Source organism: Lytechinus variegatus, chromosome 5 (assembly GCF_018143015.1).
Source record: "Lytechinus variegatus isolate NC3 chromosome 5, Lvar_3.0, whole genome shotgun sequence".
In the NCBI taxonomy this organism is placed as follows: Eukaryota; Metazoa; Echinodermata; class Echinoidea; order Temnopleuroida; family Toxopneustidae; genus Lytechinus; species Lytechinus variegatus.
The window spans coordinates 42,465,105-42,470,400 of NC_054744.1; the positions used below are offsets into that span (position 1 = coordinate 42,465,105).

General features: G+C 34.3%; 1 non-coding gene across 1 annotated transcript; it reads right to left on the minus strand.

The window, feature by feature from the left end:
• Positions 1 to 4,943: 4,943 nt before the first annotated feature.
• Positions 4,944 to 5,015, minus strand: TRNAQ-UUG. Its single transcript has one exon. It is a non-coding gene; the product is annotated as a tRNA-Gln (tRNA).
• Positions 5,016 to 5,296: the final 281 nt, after the last annotated feature.

Here is a 5,296-nt window from a genome sequence, read left to right on the forward strand (position 1 = left end):
AGATCGGAGATTTATCTTACATTTATTGACTGCACTGTTTGCAAATTATACAATACCATAAATTGTAAATTAGATTAATTGCCGAACTTTTTGGTTAAAGGGGGCCTAAACTAGAAACGAATACGAATGATAATGATAACCATGTCTTATTATAGATTGATTATAGTCAGTTGACAGAATTAGATTCAAGATTTTGTTTCGGAAAATATCATTGAAACGGATTTATCTTCTAATAAATAAAAACTGTAAAAAATATGTTATTGAATGTACACAGTATATACATTATTTTTTAGACAATATTCAAGACAGAAGCAGATACTGGCAGAGAAATATTCAAATAAATGACTTTATTTTACAATGAAGAAACCGCAAAATCGACCGATGGCCAACCTTACCCTTAAGTAATACCGAAAGACTTGCCAAAAATGTAGGTATGCATTACAAAAGGAACCGGTGAGTGAGTTTAAAATAGTAGCGATACCCTAATGGTTGTTTCCTAGCAAAAGGGCTGCCATCGTCTAGGGAATAAACTAGCCTCAATTGCTTCCTGACCCAAGATTCAACCTGGACGCCAAACTTAGCAAGATTTTGGACGACGACACTTCTCTTCTTTTTGGAAGACAAAAATGAGGGTACCATCCTCCATCACTTTTTTATCAGTCTTAGGATAGTGCCAATGCATAAGCACAAATTTACTTATTGAATTATTGTAATTTTTCGTGGTATTTGTGATTACTCATCATTTTCTATTAGACTCAAGAGCTCTTTAATCATTAAGTATTGCAACTATTGATTTATAATTAAATTTATTCTATATATTCATATATTTCACGATTCTTCCATTTTTTTGTCAAAAAATTACTCCAAAAATATATACCAGGAGCTAGACAAAGACCTTCCTATTTAAATCTAAAATAAACAAGCCACCCTCAAATTCATTTTGATGGATTCTAGAGTATCTGTTCTTGAACATTTTACTTTTGTAGTGTGTGTGTGGGGGGGTTGCGTGTTTCCAGTTCAGGATAAAATTCCTGCTGTTATACGGCCATGTGCTGTTTATTCCTGAAAAGATGACCACTCATCCACCCTCCCAAAAGATATCCACAGTCTTCTATTATCTGTCAACTTATCGTGGCAGCTAATGTTGGTCGTGTTAAGCTTGTATTCTGCTAAATTTTCCTAAATTGACGTAACCTTTCCTTCTTTGAGACCCCAAGTTGACTTCGTTTGATAGTCGTGTAAATGACATGTTTGATGTTTCGTTTTCAATTTGTTATACTGTCCTGTGTCAGGTGAAGTTTGAAAGGGTTACAGCAGGAGGGTTATTTTGAGATGAATATGATATTAACGTAGATGCATGAAACGGAACCAGTAGAAAAAAAATGAATAGATATTATTTCATTATACTCTTTTTATCATTTCGTCACTATTCTATGATTTATGTTTGTTAGAATTTGATATTTATTTTGATTTTCTTCATACAGAATGGACCCTGAAGCTTATCGCTCATTGAAATACCAGTGAAATCAGTGAACCGGCTAAACGTGGATTTTTGTCATCTTCTTGAAAAGAAGTGAGTTTTATCCATTTTTGTCACCTAAAGGAAATGGAGGTAAGGCATATATAACGAACACCAATCAGTGTTGTAAGGAGGTAAAATTTAAAGGGGAATGAAACCTTTGGAACAAATAGGCTTGTGTAGAAACAGAAAAATCAAAGAATAAGAATAAAGAAAGTTTGAGAAAAATCGGACAAATAATGAGAAAGTTATGAGCATTTGAATATTGCAATCACTAACGCTATGGAGATCCTCACATTGGCAATGCGACAAGGATGTGTGATGTCACTGATGAACAACTTTCCCTTTGGTGGACTATAAAATACCCTCAAAATGTCTCTTTTTGCTTTTTCTTATGATGATACAAACTCTTTATCCATGATGTATTCTTAAAACATATGCATTACATGCCCTCATGTAGACAGAACACATGATTTATGGATAGATGTGATAAAAGAGGCAATTCTAGTGAAATATATACTAGAGTATAAATGGGGAGAGTTGTTCACAAGTGACATCACACATCTTTGTCGCATTGCCAATTTGCTATCTCCATAGCATTAGTGATCGCAATATTCAAATGCTCATAACTTTCTCATTATTTGTCCGATTTTTCTCAAACTTTCGTTGATCTGTTTCTTTGATTTTTCTGTTTTCACACAAGCTATCTTGTTTTAAAGGTTTCATTCTCCGGTCATCTCAAGATTTAAGGGCTGATTTTTCGTCAAACACAAAGATATAACACACTCATTTTGAAATGCGAGAAAGCGAAGTCAGAAAACTGACTGACATCAATTCATGATTATAATTTTTTCACAGATTTGTTTGGTAATTTGGTTTTTATTTGTCTTGTTTTGCGAATAAAAGCAGGGAAAATTATTTAACTTTAAATATGAGGCCCAAGAAACGGGATAGTCAATTAAATTAAATTAAAATTATGTTAGAAATTACAAGACATCTGTGATGAAAAAAAATGCCTTTTCAACCCGTTTAAATTTCGATAAATCTCCAAATTCCATTCCGCCTCCCAACCGGCTTTGTTTGACTAGTGATTGAAATTGGAACATGTAGAAGATTGGATGAAATTTAATCATGAGAGGACAAATGAAGGGTCGTTTACTACAGAGGTGGATCCTGGATTTTCCAAAAGGGGGTGGGCACATTTTCCCCGAGGAAAAATTTGACAAGCAAAAAAAAAAAGGGTCCTCACTTTGAAAGGGGGGACACACTAATGGTACATGTAAATTGTGCCTCTCAAAGGGGGCGGGGGCACGAGCCGGCTGTGCCCCCCCCCTCCCCCCCCCGCCGTGGATCTGCCAGTGGTTAACTAGCATTTGTATACCTGCTATTACTGGTAACAAACGGCCGTATACAATCATGACCATGGTCATAATGTGAGCTATATGTGTCTATATTGGCAGGGACATTGCTTTTCGGTGGTTATTGTGTAGTTTTTTTCAGTTTTCTGTAAAATCTAATCGGATGGGAGAGTTCGTGGTACGGCAAGCTCCCCCACCCACCCCTGTACTTTGATGTTATGTATGAAATAGTATGACAAGCATATATAGTGATAATGTGTAGCATTTAGCGTCTTCGTGATTTAAATTGCCTTCATTGGTATTTAGTTTTGCTCTTTATTTAGTTTTGCTCTTTATTTATTTTTGTATTAATCTATTGATAAATTTATGTGTTCTGTATTTATTCATTGATTTGTTTGTTCATCATTCATTTATTAATTTATCAATCTGTAAATGCTCTCATTCGTTTTTTTAATTCACTTATTTCTTACTTTATTTAGCTGTTTATTAATCATTTATTCGTTAAATTTATAAATTCATTTCATCCGTTCATGTCCTCATTAAAAAAAAACATATTTACTCACACAGAAATGCATTAAAAAAAACCCCTCACTTTATCTGGATATAAAGAAGATCCATCAACCCTTTATCTCATACTCTTACCTAAGCTAGAAAAGAATGTCATCCTCGCTGTATTGATAACCATCCTCATCTTTGCATGTATTTCTGAGAACTAAGCATACCAAGAAGAATTGGTTATAGGAAAGGTCACCCTGAGAGTTTTCCATGTTGCTGTGCAGAGTAGAGACACGGTACATAATTTTCCATTGATTGGAAGTATAGTGGAGCAGAACCTACGGTATAGGACAGAGTGCTCTATATGATTTAAGATAATCAGAGCCACTCAGAATATGTCCACAGTCAAGATATTACTAGCAAAGGAAATATGACATGAACATAGAAAATTTGAACTTCGGCCTGCATTGCATTATCAGATTCCAATAAAATGAATGCTGCACGTGCATATTTAGCTGTTTAGGTAGAGCTTTTAAAAAAGAATGATTTTACATATGAAAACCCTTAAGTCATTAGAAAGTGGAATGTGTGTAGCATGCTACTTGCAAACTTCAGAAAATTATTTTTTGCTTGTTACGCACCCTTTTGAAAGATAATGAAAAAAAAAGAGATGATTTCCTGAAAGTTCAACATGCATTGAAGTGTAGACCTGCATTTTGTATATGCCCCTTTGTAACTGAAAACAAATAACAGCAAATTCATAGCTTTTCTTACCATAACCATGACGTGACATTGGATGATCATTCATCTAACAGTGAACGAAATCATTTTTGTTTGTTGATATTTTTTAGATAGAAATATTGCATTAGATATTTTTGGAGAATTGTACAATATGTGAAATCTCAGTTTTGAAATATTTAATTTTGATAGATGTGGTGATTTGAATCGCTTCTTTTTATTACATTAGTTCCATGATTAAACAAACCAGGGGGTGTTTCACAAAGATTTAAGTATGACTTAGAGTCGCACTTAAATGTCTAGTTGCGCGCAGTATAAAAGGCATGACTGCATTGGTCAGATCATGCCAAGAGGACGCGCACTACTGCGTATTGATCAATAAGATTGCGCGTTGCATATCATGTACTCGTCGACATTTAAGTGCGACCTAAGTCATGCTTAAATCTTTGTGAAACACCCCCCCCCCCTAATGCATGTATAGCATTTCATACAGTAAGCCTACATATTTTTACTCAAGGAAAAGTAAATGTTTGACACAATCGGCTCACCCATTTTGTCCTGATCACTTTTTCATGAATTCAAATCATAAATTCTGTGATCTCGAGTTGAGATTATTATGCTCCATGTATTTGAATCAAATCCCCATTTCATTTGTATTTAATTCCTACGATTGTTCTTGGGCCGAATAATAATGCATGTATGAATAAAATCAACTTCTTGTCCTCATGGATCCTTTATTGATTATCAATAATTTGAAGATAGCAAATCAGAATACTTAATACTTACAATCTTTACTTTGATTTCTGATATTAAAAAAAAGAAAAAAAAAGAAGAGGTCCCACCGGGATTTGAACTCGGATCGCTGGATTCAAAGTCCAGAGTGCTAACCATTACACCATGGGACCTTCGTTGTCTCTGATGGTAAGTAACCGCCTTTATTCGTCACACCTTTTCTAAGTGTTCTCGTAAAAAAATAATTTTGAAGTTTAAGGCTGGAATTGAATTTCATTTTAAAACTTGTTATCAGTGAAATGTTACAAGTTACTGTTTCAAGTCACCCGTTTGGTGCAATTTAAATGATAAAGACCGAGTTAATAGAATCCTTATACATTATTAATGTATTTGATAACATTAACAACGTTGATGAAACATGATGCAGGGTATACACGAGTCTAAATACCTTTTA